General features: G+C 48.3%; 1 protein-coding gene across 2 annotated transcripts in view; it reads left to right on the top strand.

The window, feature by feature from the left end:
• Nucleotides 1–17,704, top strand: part of RALY (RALY heterogeneous nuclear ribonucleoprotein) — a 281,278-nt gene that overhangs the window by 45,626 nt on the left and 217,948 nt on the right. The window contains exon 1 of one of the 2 annotated variants that reach the window (XM_054046432.1): nt 8,047–8,188. The exons of the other annotated variant lie outside the window; for it this stretch is intronic. The gene's annotated coding sequence lies outside the window, so the exon portion shown is untranslated. Of the gene's footprint in view, nt 1–8,046; nt 8,189–17,704 lie in introns of those variants that run through there. 2 annotated transcript variants of the gene reach the window in all.

The raw sequence follows: 17,704 nt of genomic DNA, 5'->3' as shown, positions 1-17,704 counted from the left end.
TGGGGTGCAGCAATGGACTCTGTCCCTCAGAGCAGTGGGTGGCCTGGGGAGAAGTTGTGATTGACTCACACAAGCTGCTGTCATATTATTCGTTTAGGGCAGAATTACAGGAAGCAGCTTAGGCCCCTTGTGGGAGGTTCTGGGGTAGTGTCTGTAGGAAGCAGGAGTCTCCAGGAGGTGGTAGGCTCAGAATTGGACTCCAGAGAAAACAGCCTGGGGAATAAGAAGGGGCTGGTTCAAGCTGGGGAAAGTTTGTGGATCACACTAAGCTGGGGGGAGAGGTAGATATGCTGGAGGGTAGGGATAGGGTCCAGAGTGACCTAGACAATTGGAGGATTGGACCAGAAGAAATCTGATGAGATTCAACAAGGACACGTGCAGAGTCTTGCACTTAGGACGGAAGAATCCCATGCACTGTTACAGACTGGGGACAAACTGGCTAAGCAGCAGTTCTGCAAAAAAGGACCTGGGGATTATAGTGGACAAAAAGCTGGATATGAGTCAACAGTGTGCCCTTGTTGCCAAGAAGGCTAATGACATATTGGGCTGCATTAGTAGGAGCATTGCCAGCAGATGGAGGGAAGTGATTATTCCCCTCTATTTGGCACTGGGGAGGCCACATCTGGAGTACTGTGTCCAGTTTGGGGCCCCGCGCTACAGAAAGGACATGGACAAATTGGAGAGAGTCCAGCAGAGGGCAACGAAAATGATTATGACTTATGAGGAGAGGCTGAGGGAACCGGGCTTATTTAGTTTGCAGAAGAGAAGAGTGGGGGGGGGGGGATGTGATTGCAACCTTCAACTACCTGAAGGGGGGTTCCAAAGAGAATGGAGCTAGGCTGTTCTCAGTGACGGCAGATGACAGAACAAGGAGCAATGGCTTCAAGTTGCAGTGGGGGAGGTCTAGGTTGGATATTAGGAAAAACTATTTCACTAGGATGGTGGTGAAGCACTGGAATGGATTAGCTAGGGAGGTGGTTGAATCTCCATCCTTAGAGGTTTTTAAGGCCTGGCTTGACAAAGCCCCGGCTGGGATGATTTAGTTGGGGTTGGTCCTGTTTTGATCAGGGGTTTGGACTAGATGACCTCCTGAGGTCTCTTCCAACCCTAATCTTCTATGATTCTATGGACAGAACTGATGAGGGACAGGAATCAGAGCTGCCACTAGGCATAAGCAGACTAAGCAATTGCTTAGGGCCCCTATTAATTATTAGTGTGTTGTGTGTGTATGTGTGGGGGAATATTCCTGCTTAGGGTCCCGAATGGGCTAGCACCAGCACTGAGAATTATTTGTGGGCTGCGGAGAGGGGGTGAATTAACTGCTGGGTAGGGTTGGAGCAGATGTGCGGCTGAGAGACCCTGCAGCAGGGCTGACATCACCATGCTCAGAACGTTCCGGAGGGTTGGCAACCAGGAGATTGTTAAAGAGATTGCATTGTTTTGTGGTGTCTTTATTTCTAAATGCCCCCTATCAGTAGCAATGGCCAATCTACCAGTGAATGCTAATGTGCATTGCTGGGCACTGTGCTGTACTGTCAGTGGTTTGGTGATGGCGTGTTAATAGTTGTGACGAGGGATGGGTGGGCTCCAGTGCAGTGTGAGCTTTTAACGTTGCCTTTTCCAGGCCTCACGAAAGGGGGTTGAATTTTGTCTAGCTTTTATTTTCTTCTGAAAGGCTAAACTGGTGATTCAATTTCTACCTAAAGGGAGGCCCTGTGCCAAGCAGGTTGATGACCCTGAAAGGGAACTTTACACGCTACTTGTCCTTTTCCCCCCAAGATCATAACTAACACTTCATCCAGGGGCTAGGTGTCCTATCCTGCACGTCGTGTGCCATGCATAGAATGTTTCCCAAACCACTCTCCATTAAGTGATTAGAACAGCTGCTTTTGGTGTGGAGGGCCTATAGCCGGAGTCCCAGCAGATTCCTCCTCAGTATGGTGTATGTAGCTAGGTCATAGCTGCCAACTACTGTTGTAACTCTGAGTGACATTTTTTTAGCAGTGGGTGGCTGGGTTATGCAACAGATTCCCTCCCCCCAGATCCAAATGGTAGGAACTGCAACAGTCCAACCGGGAGGTGACAAATTCATGCATTGTGGTGACTAGGGTTGGATGAACATTTTCAGTACAAACTGTTTTTTGATGGAAACTTGGAGTTTTCAACTAAATTATTATTTCCCCCTAAAAGCATCTGCTTTCTGCAGCTCATTGAGTTTTCATCTCAGCCTTTCCAGCCGATAAGTGAACATTTTCACTTCTTTGACAAACAGTTGAAATTTGCTGGGGGGGAGGGGGGGAGAGAGGGGAGATATACATTTTCCTCTCAGCTCTAGTTGTGACAAGATCATCGTGGAGGGGAATGTATGGAATAAGGCAATTCTGGTGACTGCCCCTATTTGAGGGTCCAAGGTCAATAATGAATCCAGCATGATTCCCAAGCCTTCATTAAAAGCCAGAGGACAGATGCGCTTCACAGAGGACAAGGTGGTGGGTCTTGTAAGTTCTCCCCACTTAGCATTACTTCAGCCTTTACTGTTCAGTGCTGTATGTGCTGGTTGGGTCATGATGGGATTCTTATCTACTACAACCTATCCTGAAGGACGATCCCTCACTCTCCCAGACCTTGGGGGACAGGCCAGTCCTCGCTTACAGACAGCCCCTCAACCTGAAGCAAATACTCACCAGCAACTACACACCACACAACAAAAACACCAACCCAGGAACCAAACCCTGCAACAAACCCCAGTGCCAACTCTGTCCACATATCTATTTAAGGGACACCATCATAGGACCTAACCACATCAGCCACACCATCAGGGGCTCGTTCACCTGCACATCTACCAATGTGATATGTGCCATCATATGCCAGCAATGTCCCTCTGCCATGTACGTTGGCCAAACCGGACAGTCTCTATGCGAAAGAAAAAATGGACACACATCTGACATCAGGAATCATAACATTCTAAAACCAGTAGGAGAACACTTCAGTCTCCCTGGTGACTCAATAACGGACCTAAAAGTGGCAATTCTTCAACAAAAAAACTTCAGAAACAGACTCCAACATGAAACTGCAGAACTGGAATTAATTTGCAAACTGAACACCAGCAAAGTAGGCCTGAATAAAGACTGGGAGTGGTTGGGTCATTAGAAAATCTAAACCTAATTTCTCCAATACTAATTTCCCTCTACTGTTATTCACACCTTCTTGTCAACTGTCTGAAATGGGCCACTCTCATTACCACTTCAAAAGTTATTTTTCCTCCCTTGGTATCCTGCTGTCAATTGAATTGTCTCTTTGCAGCTGGTTTGTCAGCAGGTAGTTAGGAAGTGGATCCAGCATGGTGCAGAGCAAATCCTGTGAGGTGATGAGCTCCCACTGAAGTTGAGGGCCCTCAGCACGTCACAGGAAGAGCTCTGCAATGGATGTAACCCTGAGGCAGCACTTCCAAGCACACACTGTGCTCTGTCTAGCACACAGCATAGCTCCAATCTTTGTGTCCCTTTAAGTTCCTGCAGATGGATATTATGACAGACAGACTCTATCTCCATCTGAGACAGTGAGAAATGGGAGGAACATATGTAAATGAACCCTGAGAAGGTGCAGTAACAGAAATCACCAGGTGGCGGCATATTCCTATTAATTTTAGCACCTGGCCCTTAAAGTACTCTGCAATAGTGACACATCTTTATTTTGCCTCTGTGATGTCTTAGCAACTATGTTCAGTTTGCAAGTTAAAAAAATAAAAATCAAAACATATTTTTTGGATTCCTTTTAACTGACAGCAACGCAGTCTCCCCCCAGGATCTGAAAAACCAACTCCTCTCATCCCCAGCAGTAGTAAAGGAACTCTGCCGCCAGGATCTGGCTCCCTCTGCCATAGTCAATTTTGTTCTAGGGCCAGCTTCTGTGTTCTGCCAGGCCCCCTGTGAATTCAAACCTTCAGGCCTTTAGCCAAAATTCCCTATATTCGGGGTGGGAGGGTTTGGAAGGCAGGTGTGGGCCAGGGTACTTGCATATAGAGAGATGCAGAAGAGCTTAGTGTCAACAGAGGAGGAGGGTGTTAGAAGTGTTTCATCAGTGAGAATGGAGTTGGGGAAAGTTTTGGCAACTGGGACCCACAGTTCAACTTCCAGGGACTTTTGGTGGGGGAAGGGGCACATGCTGCGGCATTGACAAAGCAGGATCCCTTCAAGGCGTGGGGTATTGTGTTGCACCACACTTAGCCCATACTTACAGCTGCTTCTCTCTGCCTCTGCTGGGCTAATGGGAGAAAAGTCTTTTGGGTCAGGATAATGAGCAGATATGATCCAGGGACACAGAGGAAGCAGATCTGCTGAGTAAGACAGGGCCATTTTTAGTCACGTCGCTTTCCTGACCTCAGCTGCACTGTCTCATAGCTGGTGCTCAGCTCCCTCACGGGGGCAGATATTTTGCCCGTGGAATGTTCCAAGTACAAATATGAGACCTGACTAAAACTTCAAAGCTTTGCCCTGTACCCAGCAGCTGTGGAATTATCCCTGGACTCCTGAATTCTTCACCACAATGTGCATATGCTTATGTGCAATTAATTTGTTTGGATTTCATCAAGGACTTGGGCAGACATGTTATGTTTCTTAAGGTACATCTACACAGCAAAAAAGACCTGCGGCAGCGAGTCTCCGAGCCCTGTTCAACAGACTGCGGCTCGCAGGGCTCGTGCTGCAGAGCTAAACATTGCAGTGTAGATGTTCAGAGACACAGCAAGGGGGGAGGGCCTCAGAGGCTCCAATCCAAGCCTAAATGTCTATACTGCTATTTCTAGCCCCGCAGCACAAGGCTGAGTCAGTTGACCTGAGACTAGCAACTGTGTGTTTTTGCTGTGTAGACATACCTTAGACTAGAGGACAACTGCAGAGGCTAGAAATCATCATGGGGGAGCATTAGGAACCGATATATTTAGGTCACCTAACATGTTCCATTACAAATAATGTTCTAACCTTTTTTTAATCGGGCTCTAAGGCCTGCCTTATTTACCTCAGTACCTGAAAGTCTGGCACAGGGATATTCCCGTCCCCATGCCTTTTGCACCGGGACTGTTGAAAATGGCCACTTCTCGCCTGTGTTTTGCTCACCGGAGCACAGCCAGCCTCATGTCTGTCATTTTGGGTGTGCAACTTTCCAACCGTAACATGTCCTTTGGGGATATGTAACTATTATTTACATAGCAGTAGTCTCCAGAGGCCCAGTTTGAATCGGGGCCCCTTTGTGCAGGGCATTGTACACACAGATACAGATATAGACCCCGCCCTGAAGGACTTAACATTGAATTTGAATCAGAAATTTTCTTCAATGTGCCCATCTTTCTACGTACAAAACTTGCAGGTTTAATGGCTTTCAAGCGGCATCCAGATTTGCAATCTGCGACTCATTTCTGCTATCTGAATGTCCCTAGCTACTGGGTGTGGATTCCTTTTGGTTTATTTGTCCTTCCAAACTAGGGCCTGTCTACACAGGACATTACTGTGCGGCAAGCCAGGGTGTGAATCTACAGTGGACCAGCTTGCTGCGCAGTAATGTCCCGTGTGGACACCATGACTTTCACTGCATTGCAGCGCTTTGGCACTTGGTAAGCAGGGCCGGCTCCAGGCACCAGCTTAACAAGCAGGTGCTTGGGGCGGCCAAAGGAGAGGGGCGGCACGTGCGGCAATTCGGGAGCAGCAGGTCCCTCGCTCCCTCTAGGAGTGAAGGACCTGCTGCCGCCGCCAATCGCGGCTTTTTTTTTTTTTTTTTTGCTTGGGGCGGCAGAAATGCTGGAGCCGGCCCTGTTGGTAAGGACAATAAGTCGAAGTGCATTCGCTGATGTTCACTGCAGTGTAGCAGTGTCCTGATGGGATATTATTATGCAGCAAGGTAATGTGCTGTAGGTTCACACCCTGGCATGTCACACAAAAACATCCCATGTAGACAAGCCCTTACTCCTGGGACAGAACAACCTGCTACGTTCACACTCCTGTATGGTTTGGGACGTACTATCTAGAAAGCTTTGCAATGCCCCCTCGCTGGACGGTGAAGTCCATTGAACGACCCTAAGTCTTGGCCTCGAAGGCCGGTGGAACTTTAAGGCCCCAGAATTGTATCATCTTGTTTGATTGTCTTCCCAGGGTTGTGATTTAGCACCTGGTCATACACTGAACAGGTCCATAACTGTAAAACCACCATGCCCAACTTTTTCTCATCACCTGACCTCTTCGTTTGGACTCCTGAAACCAGCCCAGATAACATCCCATCTCTGCACTACTTGGTAGCATATAGTGTAACCCGTTGTTCAGAGTGCATTATGTGTGCTTGAGTCCATTGTAGCTGCCAGCTACAGGCTTGTTACTTTAACTCAAACTGTAAAAGCTTATGTTTTAGCTGTGGAGATCAGAGGTTCAATTCCTGCTCACCACGAAAATGGAAGTAATCACAGTAGCTGCTGAGATGTCTGCAGAGGTTGGCAGCATTTTAAGAGGCAATGTATCCTATTGAATAAAGTACTGGACTGTGATGCAGGAAACCTGGGTCCTATTTCTGGCTCTGCCACTGGCCTGCAAGGCAACCTTGGGCAAATCACTTTGCCCATCTATGCCTCAGTTTCCCCATCTGTAAAAAGTGGGGATAGTGACAGCTTATTTCATTCGATGCTTTGTAATCCACTGATGAAAAGTGATAGATAAGACGAAGGTATTATTATTATATCAATCATTTGAAACTGGCTGTGTTTGGAAGCATTTTAGTCAGGGCCACCAGATGCTGTTAAAAAAATCTAACCTTTCTAAATTGTAGGTGTGTTTGGTTAATCTTCTGCTATGGCTTCTTTGTCATTCCCATCATCATTTTTGGGTGGCTTGTGTCCAGTACTGGTTGAATAGAGCAGCAATGAATAACTACAACCCATGCTCTAGAACTGGAGTTGAGCGAATAATCCCCAGTGAATAATTTGTAGCCTTTTTTCCCCCCCTTTCTGCTCTAGAATCCCCACCAACAGATTTGGTATTTAAATGGTTTGGAGAAGAGCTTCCTGAGTTGCTTGGTGTGTGGAAAGTGTCTGAAATTCTAGCTGTGCTGCTGAGTTGTGACTGGTGTGATAAGTGAGTGGCTTTCTGAGGCCAGGTCTGCACTTCAAACTTACCCAGGTATAAACAGGTCGTTCGGGAGTGTGAAAAACCCACACCCCTGAATGATGCAGTTATAAACCTTGGTGAAGACAGCACTATGACAGCAGGAGAGCTTCACCCACCAACATAGCTCCCGCCTCTCACAGAGGTGGATTAACTACCCTGCCGGGAGACAGTCTCCCATTAGCATAGTAGCACTACAGCAGCGTAGCTGTGCCAGGGCCACTTTTTAAGTGTCGACCGGCCCTGAGAGTTAGTTTCTGCTTCATGACAGGATGAGCACACAAGCACTTCCAGCTTTTAGTGACTTTTAAGAAAAGCCTTTAGTGGCTTTAACAGCTATAGAGGGTCAGTACAGTTCAGGCTCAGGTTTTTTTTGGTGCTGGAACAAAGTGTACCTATGGAGAAGTGAAGAAAAGCGGCGGGGGGGAGACCAAAAACCCAATGATGCTGCTCCACGATTTGAGTCCCACCTCGTTGTTCAAATAAATGTTTATTTGAACTAGCTCCAAACATTACTGCAAACATATATTAGGATTCATTCAGCTGCTTTTAAGGAGTTTCTGTAAAGTGCTCCTTAATCAAACACTCTTATCCATGTAAAGTTACTTGACTGTATAAATAATAGCTTCTTTTTTCTATGCTTCTCTCTAAGGGAGGTATTTTAAATGCAAAAACTCTAGCTGGAAAACTACAATTTAAGGGGCTTGGTATCACAGCGGGATAGTGCACGGGTAGGGTTGCCAAGCATCCAGTTTTCTATCAGAACATCCGGTCGAAAAGGGACCCTGGCGGTGCCGGTTAGCAATGCAGCGGGGTTCCCTGGCTCCCAGAAGCAGTTAGCATGTACAGCTCCTAGGCACAGGGGAACCGTGGCCAATGGGAGCTGCCAGGGGAGCGCCTGCAGACAGTGGCAGCACGTGGAGCCGCCTGGCTGCACCTCCACCTAGGGAGCCGGACATGCCGCTGCTTCCGGGAATCACATGGAGCCAGGGCAGCCAGGGAGCTTGCCTTAACCCTGCTGCACCACCAACTGGGAACTGCCTGAAGTAAGAACTGCCTGCTGGAGCTTGCACTCCAACCCCCTGCCCCAGGTTGGAATCCCCTCCCACACCCTAACTTCCTCCCAGTGCCCACACACACCCCAACCCCTTAAGCCCCCTTCTTCACCCAAACTCCCTTCTGGAGCATGCACCCCGCACCTTCTCCCACACCCCAACCCCCTGCCCCAGCCCTGAGCCCACTCCTGTCCCCCAAAACCCTCATCCCCAGCCCCACCCCAGAGCCCACACCCCCAGCTGCTCCCGCATGCCAAACCCCTCATCCCCGGCCCCACCCCAGAGCCCTCACCCCCTCCTGCACCCCTGCCCCAGCTCGGAGCCTGCTCCCACATGCTGAACTCCTCAGCTCCAGCCTGGAGCCTCCTCTTGCACACCAAACAGGGCCGGCTCCAGGCACCAGCCCACCAAGCTTGTGCTTGGGGCGGCACCTGGAGGGGGGCGGCGCGGCGCTCCGGCCACCGGGGAGAGCGGAGCCCCAGCCGGGCACTCCACCCTCCTCCCAGGGCTCCGGGCGCCCTACCCCCGGCGCCCTCCCCCCGGCCGCCGGGGAGAGCAGAGCCCCGGCCAGGGCTCACCACCCTCCCCCCGGCGCTCTGGCCGCCGGGGAGAGCGGAGCCCCGACCGGGACTCGCCACCCTCCTCCCAGGGCTCCGGCTGCCGGGGAGAGCGGAGCCCCGGCCGGGGCTCGCCGCCCTCCCCCTGGTGCTCTGGCCGCCGGGGAGAGCGGAGCCCCTGCCGGGGCTCACCGCCGGGAAGAGCGGAGCCCCTGCCGGGGCTCACCGCCGGGGAGAGCGGAGCCCCGGCTGGGCACTCCGCCCTCCCCCCGGCGCTCTGGCCGCTGGGGAGAGCGGAGCCCTGGCTGGGCACTCCCCCCTCCTCCCAGGGCTCCGGCTGCCCTCCCCCCCCCGCGCCCTCCTCTGCCGTGCTGGGGGGGGGGGGGGGGGGGGCGGCCGTAGGCTTTTTTGCCTGGGGCGACAAAAAAGCCAGAGCCGGCCCTGACCCCAAACCACTCATCCCCAGCCCCACCCCAGAGCACAGAGCCCCAGCCAAAGCCCTCACCTCATTCTACACCCCAACCTCCTGCCCCAGCCCAGAGCCCCCTCCTGACCCCTGAACCCCCGCATTTCTAGCCCCACCCCAGAGGCTGCAGCCCCTTCTGCACTCCAACCCCCTGCCCCAGCCCAGTGAAAATGAGTGAGGGTGGGGGAGAGCAAGTGATGGAGGGAGGAGGGATGGAGTGAGTGGGGGCAGGGCCTCAGAGAAGGGGTGGGGTGGGGTGGGGCATCGGGAAGGGGCGGGGCAGGGCAAGGGTGTTTGGTTTTGTATGATTAGAAAATTGGCAACTCTATGCACATGTTTTCCATCTCTGCCGACCTTTCTTCAAATCCTGTTTTAAGTCATGAGTAGAGACGGACCCCTGGTCACAGAGTTCAGATCTTATCTGTCCCAAAGCTCAGGGTAGTTTGGCTTTGGGCTTCCAGTTCAGGTCCATTCTGAGGCCAGGTCCACACTACAAACTTACATCGCTCAGGGGAGTGAAAAATCCACATCCCTGAGCAATTCAGTTATATCTACCTATCCCTGGTGTAGACAGTGCTATGTTGATGGAGGGGGCTTCTCTTCTCAACATAACTACTGTCTCTCATGGTGGTAGATTAACTCCGCCGACCGGAGAAGCTCTCCCGTGGGTATAGTAGCTTCTTCACTGAAGCTCTACAGTGGGGCAGCTATGCCACTGCAGCTTTTCAAGTGTAGACCTGCCCTTAGTCACAAGTGAGAGGGAGTTTGGTGCAGCCCCTCCTACTTGCCATGTCTTCACAAAAGAGAATTCTCCTTTTGCGTAGGCAGGAAAGGCAAAACCCTGCAGGTATTAGCTGTACCCGGAAATATTCAACAGAGGTCTGAGGCAGCTCCATCCAGAAGGATGATTGTGAGACGGACAATCAGGAACTTCTGAGTTCTGTTCCCAATGACTTTGGACCACTCCCATAGCTTCCCAGCTTCAAAAACGGGATAATCAAATTTCAAAGGAGTGTAAGGGAGCTGGCTGCTCAATTCCATTGAGATTTGGGTGCTTAATTCCCTTAGTCACCCTTGAAATCGCCCCCACCTCCCAACCGTAACTGTCAGAGGAGCATTGTGAGGAGTAATTAATGTGCTATGAATATGTAAAGACCTATATTTATTTAAAATACCTAACCAATCTAAATGCATTTGTCACTTGCTTCCTTAGCCTGTGAGCTAGTCAGGACTGGGACTGGGCCTCGTGACGTGTGTGGAGGATGCCCCCGCACATCTGGGGTGTTTTCACACAGATAGTAAGTGCTGACTTATTACACAGGAAGGGAGGATGAGCTCACAGTTATGACACAGGGATGAGTATCGAGGCAAAAGTTCTATTCACCTTGGGCAAATTGCAGTAACTCTGGGCCTCTGTTTACTCATCTGTACAATGGGGATAAGAAGACCTATCTTGCAGGAGAGCTATAAGGTAAATGCATTGATGTTTGTAAAACTTTTGGAGATCCCATGAAGAAGTAGTTATCAAAGTGCAAAGTGGTATTCATTATTATGATTTCTTCGTTATTTGAAATGTGCCTACAAATTGTGTGGCAATCCATCTGCACACGCAGTTACTCGCATTTGGTCTGATGGCTTGCATTTGCAAAAGGATGTTCCTACAACTACTGTGGGTGCAATACTGGTTTGGGTGCTGATGCAGGTTAGCAACTTGCACGTTAATTGCCAGGGCTCCTATGCTCCAGGCAATAGCTAAGGCATAGGAAAGCTCTGGCCATGTCTCCTCTTGCCCCCTCCTGCTGGGGGGCTCCTCTGGGGAGAAGGAGCAGATTCAGCATAGTTGGCTCTGTGCCTGCCAGGGAATGTCCCCTGCAGGTGAACCTGAGGCTGCCTTGCCACCACTTTGCATTGTCATAGAGGTGTTCTAAGCCTGGCTCTGGCACCGATTCGCTGTGTAGCCTTTAAGAACTAGGTATTATTATGAATAATCTATCTGCTTCCGTCTTGCCACCTGTCAGGTGGAAATGATAACACATGCAATTGCTACCTCACAGAACTGTTGTGAGGAACAACTTAGATATCTTGAGTGCTTTGTAATCTTGGTGTTTAGCATGGGTAGATGGTGCAAGGTGACTGCTGGGTTCTGCCCATCCCCAGAGGCTACAACTTTTACTCTCCAGAGGCTGGTGATCAGTTGAGGCTAGAGCAGATCCTTTGTCCCTTTAAGTGTGTGGCTTCTCATCCTACTGGCAGAGACAGCTCTGAGCCTGATGGACGGAGAAATCTTTTGTTCATTTATACAGTCTGAATAAGGGGAACTCACTCAGCTGTCTGGTTCCCAGGACTTCTCAGCACTTTACAGTCTCTAGTAAACTCCACAAGCACAAAAGGAGAATAACAAAGGGGGACAGTCCTGTGTGGAAGTAATGATGGGGAAGACCTTCACAGCCCCCTCGGCCCAGCTAGTGCAGGCTTGTGCCCTGCAGTGTATTTGCCAAAGAAAGACTAATGCACTTCACTGCTAACCCACCGAAGTCCTGCAGGTTTAGGGAGCAGTGGTGCTGCCTTTGTCTCAGTTCCATGCTGCAGAGACTGCATCCCTGTTGCATCTGATCAGGAGCATGGGGAATAATGCAACAAAGGAAACATTCCGTCTTCCATGCACCCCTATCTTATAGGCTCCATGGGGATTTGGTTTCTTTCCACCTTCTCCTGCACCCAGGAGGCAAAGGATCTGGTAGGGTCCTATGCCGTCTTCTTTTCACTAAGGAGAAGAGGGATGTCAGTGCTCTGTAGTTTGTAAGGAACCTGTCACTTGATGATCACAGAAGAGGGGTGGATGCAGAACCAGAATAGAGGAGAGGTCAGGCTCAGCCTAGGTAGTGGCAATGTGGTGCCTAAGTTGTGGTGTGCAAGCACATGGTGTGTTCTCTTCATAGCTTTAAAAAGACCCATTTGTTCACTATAAAGACAGAGGCGTGGGACTCAGTTCAGAGGTGATGTGTGAGGTGGTGCAAGTTAGACTGGCTAAGGGTATAGCTGCACTAGAAACACTAGCGCTGTAGTGTAGACACTTACTGCAGCAATGGAAGGTGTTCTTCCATCGCTGTAGTAAATCCATCTCTCCAAGAGGCAGTAACTAGAGCGAAAGAAGAATTCTTCCATCAACCTACCACTGTCTACACTGGGGCTTAGGGCTTAACTACATCTCTCAAAGGAGTGATTTTTTGGGAGGTTGACCTAACTTTCTAGTGTAGATCAGCCCTTAGAGTCACCTAAGTCCTGAGCCATAGTCAATTGGAGTCTTTCTGTTGACTTCAATTTGGATCAGGCCCTTTGATTCCCTTAGACCTACATACACCATGCTACAGATGTATAAAGAGGTCTAAGATGTTGTCATTTACACACTACAGAACAGGAAGAAGGTGAAAGTTAACTAGGGAGGGGCTATTTAACTTTCACGTTCTCACATCAGCCTGTTATTTGCTTTTGCTGCTATTCTTTTGTTTTCTAGTCCTTTAACATACAGCTTATGCCAGCTTTGTCTCAGTTAGACTCCGGTATACTCATTTAGGGCTTGTCCACATGGGGACACTCAGTACAGTTAATCCGAATTAACTACAGGTGTGAATGTGAAGTGGAGTAGTTAAACTGCATTAAGCCCTTGGGTGGATACTCTCACTTAGAATTAAAGTGGATTTTTTAGTGCTGATTGGTGAAGGTATGTGTTACACGTCCGTAAGTGGGTGTGAATCTAAAGGTGGCTATGTTGGTGTACCCTACACATTAATGGGGTTGGAAGAAGATGTAAATCACAGCAGCTTGGACTCACCTCTACATTTGACCCAATGCAATGGATGATTACCATAGTTAGAATTAAGTTTTATCGTGACGATAACTTGGGAATCCCTTGAACTGTAGTTCTCAGAAGGTTAATTTATTTGCACAGCCTCTACACCATTATTTCAGGTCACATAGTGAGTTCTGCTCAGTGCAGGACCAGACTTACTCTATTGAACTTAGAAATAGTCCTTGGGAAGAGAGTTGATTTAGGGAAAAGCTCTGCATTCAGCCATGCCGAAAGAACACAGATCTGATAAACCATTTACACTATCGGTTCTGGTTTTGTTATGTGTTTTTTCTTGGCTTATCTTGGAATTAATAAATTCATCTCCTACAAACTCTGTAGTCCCTAGAGGACCCAGGGGTAAAGAGAGAGGATATTGTTCTAAAGGGAAGCACTTGTTTCAGAAAGGGTAGTGATGAGCTGAAGTATAATAAGACATTTTTGTCAGGAGGTTACGGGGTAACTCACTCACTTACACTCGCATATATATAAAATCAGTGTTGACTGCATGCCTTGACATTCAGCGCCAACTGGATCTAATGTCCTGTCTTCTTGTTTGGGTTTGGGGGAAGGATGAGGGTATGTTCCTGGATATGATCTGGGGGTGAAAGGTGTCTTGGGATCCCTTCTGTCTTTCATTATCTGCTGGCTGAGCAACGCTGTTATCTCCATTTGATTATTTAAGGCTGCTGCTGGCAGAGTTACCTTGTTTGTATATCAGGAGTAATACTGCCAGATGGTTACTGCCAGTCTAATTATTGCGAGGGCACTCAGAGCTTTTGTGTGGGCATTGCTTCTCTAATGTCAAGCCTAAAGAATAAGGGAGACTATCCGCACTTCAGTGCTGACTCGCTGCATCAGATTCCATTACACCTCCTTGCCAAGACAGATAAGCTGGCCTTTACACCCCAATGATTGCAAAGCTGGGGGAATTGGTTTTCTTCTCTGATCAATATGAGACCCGGGCCAACAGTGACACTCAGATGGAACCAAATATCAGGCTTGGAGAGTAAAGCAGAGGAGATAAAGGAATAGCATGCAAAGGAAGTCTGCCCCATACACTTGGTACAGGCAGGAGGGAGACATGATGGCTCTTTTCTATTTTATAGGCAAGAGCTCTCTTGTTCTAACTGCTTTTTAGCTTGGGGATATATAGCCAATAGCCATTATCTGTCTGTGTTAAGGCCTGATGCCAGCCCATTGGGAGTATTTCTATTGACTTTAGAGGGAGTTGGAGCAAGCCCTTAGTAATCAACCTCCCATTTCTGTTTTTTTCTGCAATAGTTTTTGTAATTTTATTTCTTATTCTATTGTTAGCGATACAGCAATGTCATACATCAGTCGCAGTTTCCTATTCGTGTGATTAAATCAAATAAAAGACCGATCCTGCTTCCTTTAAAATTGAGTGGAGTTGTGCCATTGGATTCAATGGGAAAGGGAGAAGCCAGTGATATTTGCTGCTGCTCATTGAGGGCCAGCCCGTTATACCCAGTGGACAGCCAGGTTGCAGACCAGCCTCCCTTTTAGCAGGAACAATTCTCAGCTGTGATATTTGTGCCTGTAACTTTGAGCCAACAAAAGAAACTGTCGGAACCAATCACAATACTTGTGCCTGTAACTACTTGATTTTTCACCATACAAAGGCTGTAAAAAGTTCAGGCTTACATACAACCATTTACAGGCCGCACAATCAAAGATTGTCAATCATAGGCTCCTCTATAGCTCACCGGGCAATAGGAGCAGTCATCTTTCTCTACCGAGCCAAATCATTCCATGTGTCTGTAATTACACAAATCTAATGAGACACTGAATGTAATTGTTCCAACTGATCATAGTGCCATGCTCGTTACGTGGTTCGTGTCAAAACAAACCATCAGATTTGGGACAGAACAAATATACACCTATACGTGCTGCAGCTGTGAAAGCACACACACGCATGAAGAGGTTTGCATGCCTGACCCAGGTGCATGCTGAAACACATGCTTCCTCTTGTGCACTTATTTCTGAAAACCCGACCATCAGTATATCCTGCTGGCTTCTTCATAAGAAGAGCCTCAAAGGGTATATTAAGGTTTCAGGATGAGGAAAGACCCTTCTTCCTGGCCAAAGGACATTCAGCTCTGAAGGACTGAGATCTATCATGCTTCATACACCCTGGCAGAGCATTGGGCTGTCAGCTGGGAATCATGCAATGTGTTTTCTTTCTGAAGTTCATGAATGGGAGAGCGGTGCATACGCTCATGTGTACCTTTGATTTCAGTTCCACTTGATGGTCTGGTTTGCTCTTCAAGGCAGAAGTGGCGATTTTTATTTTCCACAAGCCAAAGCTCTTTTCTTCCAAGCTATAGTTTTTTCAGTGAACTACACCAAAGCTTGAAATTGACACAGTCTGTCTGATTAAAGTGCATTTTGTAAAACTTCTCAGGTCAGATTTTCCCGAAAGGTGTGTCTGACATCAGCAAGGAGATAACAGCGAATAACCAACTTGAGCAATAGCAGACAGGAAACTAATACCAGCCACACCATCCAGGTGCCAGATAGCTTGTCAGCCCTTTGCTAACTGATGCACTGGTCTATTGATTCTTCCTATCAGCTGCGATACACTAACCACTTTAGAAGTGCTCCAGCAGCATTCATATCAGAAGGAGATAGTTTCTTACAGCAAGACACAAACCTTAATCCATGCAGTATAGAGAGCAAGCTAGGGAAGGGAATGGATGCACTTGCAAGCCCGAGTGGAGTTTTCTATTAATATTTTTGTAATGCTGTTTATGTTGAAGTCAGTCCTGCGAAAACAGCAGAGTCTTTCTCCTGTTGCTGCTTTAAATTTGTGAACTTGCCTAAAAGTTTATCCTATGGCATAGAGACCGAGCCCAGATTTCTAGTTTTCCCAGTTTATTCCCTGCCAAAATCCAGATGTAGGTCGGAGAGCGAAAATAAGGCGCACAGGTGAAAATAACAGGGCAATGAAGTTAGGGTGACCAGACAGCAAGTGTGAAAAATTGGGACGGGGGTGGGGGGGTAATAGGAGCCTATATAAGAAAAAGACCCCAAAATTGGGACAGTCCCTATAAAATCAGGACATCTGGTCACCCGGCCTAAATGAAGTTGAACAAATGTGAAATTCTTTTCTTCAGTTCATGGAAGGGCAGATTCTCAGCTATACTGGTGTAAATCCAGTGAAATCAGCCATGTCATTGAGATTCAGGGACTCTGTATTCGTCTATGATGTCTACCAAGCTAAACAGAATCAAGCTGAACAGTTGAACATAAACAGGACCAGCCCTGAAGGTCTCACAATCTAACTAGACAAGACAGACAAAGGGTGGGTGAGGAAGTGACTTTCCCAAGGTCACACAGAAGGCAGTGACAGGGCCAAGAGTAGACCCCAGGTCTCCTGATTCCCAGTCCAGTGCCATATCCACTAAAAACATCTTGCTAGCTGCAGCTCTTCATGCGCCACCTTAGGACGACGGAGAGGGTGGACTGGTGCAACCATGTGTTGAGCATATGGTGGCCAAGGGAGCGGGATTGGTTTGAGGTTTGGTAGTTCTAGTGAGCAATGGGAGACAAGTTAGGCAAATCATGCATTTAGTGTAAAACCTGAATGGCGACTTTGGCAGTGCTAAGGCAGAGAAGCTCTCACATGCATGGACCAACTGACAGTCAAATATGCTGATCTCTTGACAAACGGGCGTGCGTGGTCACCATTGAAGTTTTGCATTAGTGTGAGGTTGAAGTCAGAGTATCTGCTGCTTTTTGCTCTCTCTAGGGGATGAAAGTGAGAGCCTTAGTGTTGGAGAGCCTTACCACCAGTGTGGTAGGCAACGTGAGGATGGCAAGGAATGCAGAAGACTTTTCCATTAACTTTGGATTTCCATGTTGTAAAGATTTTGGGTGGGTAGGATGTGGCCTGCTGCTGATTCACTGACCGGAGTGTGTGTTTGTAATACATGTGGATATGATACTTTGGACCACATACAGCCATGGTGCACAGTGGTGCATTGAAGTAAATGGGAGCGGTGCCCTCTTATGCCAGGGCTGATTTGGGCTCTCTGCTTATATACTCTGCATTCACACATGAAGAAATGGCACTATTTAACCTTTTTTAAAAAAAAAGTAGTAGGTATTACCTGAAAAAGATACTTAGTCAATTTTCCATTCCCCTGGGCCCATTCTGGACTTCCTTACTCTGGTTTTAGTCACTTCCAGCTCAGGCAGACTCCCTGTGAAGTCAATGGAATTTGTCTGAGTAAGGACTGAATAAAATCAGGAGGCGAAACTCAGAATTTGTCCCACTCCTCGTGGGACCTCTTCCTGGGAAAAACATAGGGAGTGATTCCGATCTTCCCGCCAGTTTCATCCCAATGAAACCGCAGTGGAGTTACTCCTGACTTGGCCTGGTGTACATGAGAACAGAATCCGGCCTCGAGAAACCAGCCCCTGGAGGCAGAGTAAAGCTACCGAGATCAAGAGAAGGTTGTAGAACTGTGTGTCACCCAGGAAGTGCAGGATGACAGAGAAGAAATATCACAGGGATCTAGAGGAAAGAGTGTGGAAGTGCAGCAGCTGGGATGATAGAGACAAAGTGGGCAGGAATGTCGGAGAGTGCTGGTGGGAAGGTTCTGGAAGAATGA

The sequence above is a fragment of the Malaclemys terrapin genome, chromosome 12 (genome assembly GCF_027887155.1).
Source record: "Malaclemys terrapin pileata isolate rMalTer1 chromosome 12, rMalTer1.hap1, whole genome shotgun sequence".
Lineage (NCBI taxonomy): Eukaryota > Metazoa > Chordata > Testudines > Emydidae > Malaclemys > Malaclemys terrapin.
Note: the sequence above shows the minus strand (reverse complement) of the source record. Positions and strands in the feature narration are given on the sequence as shown.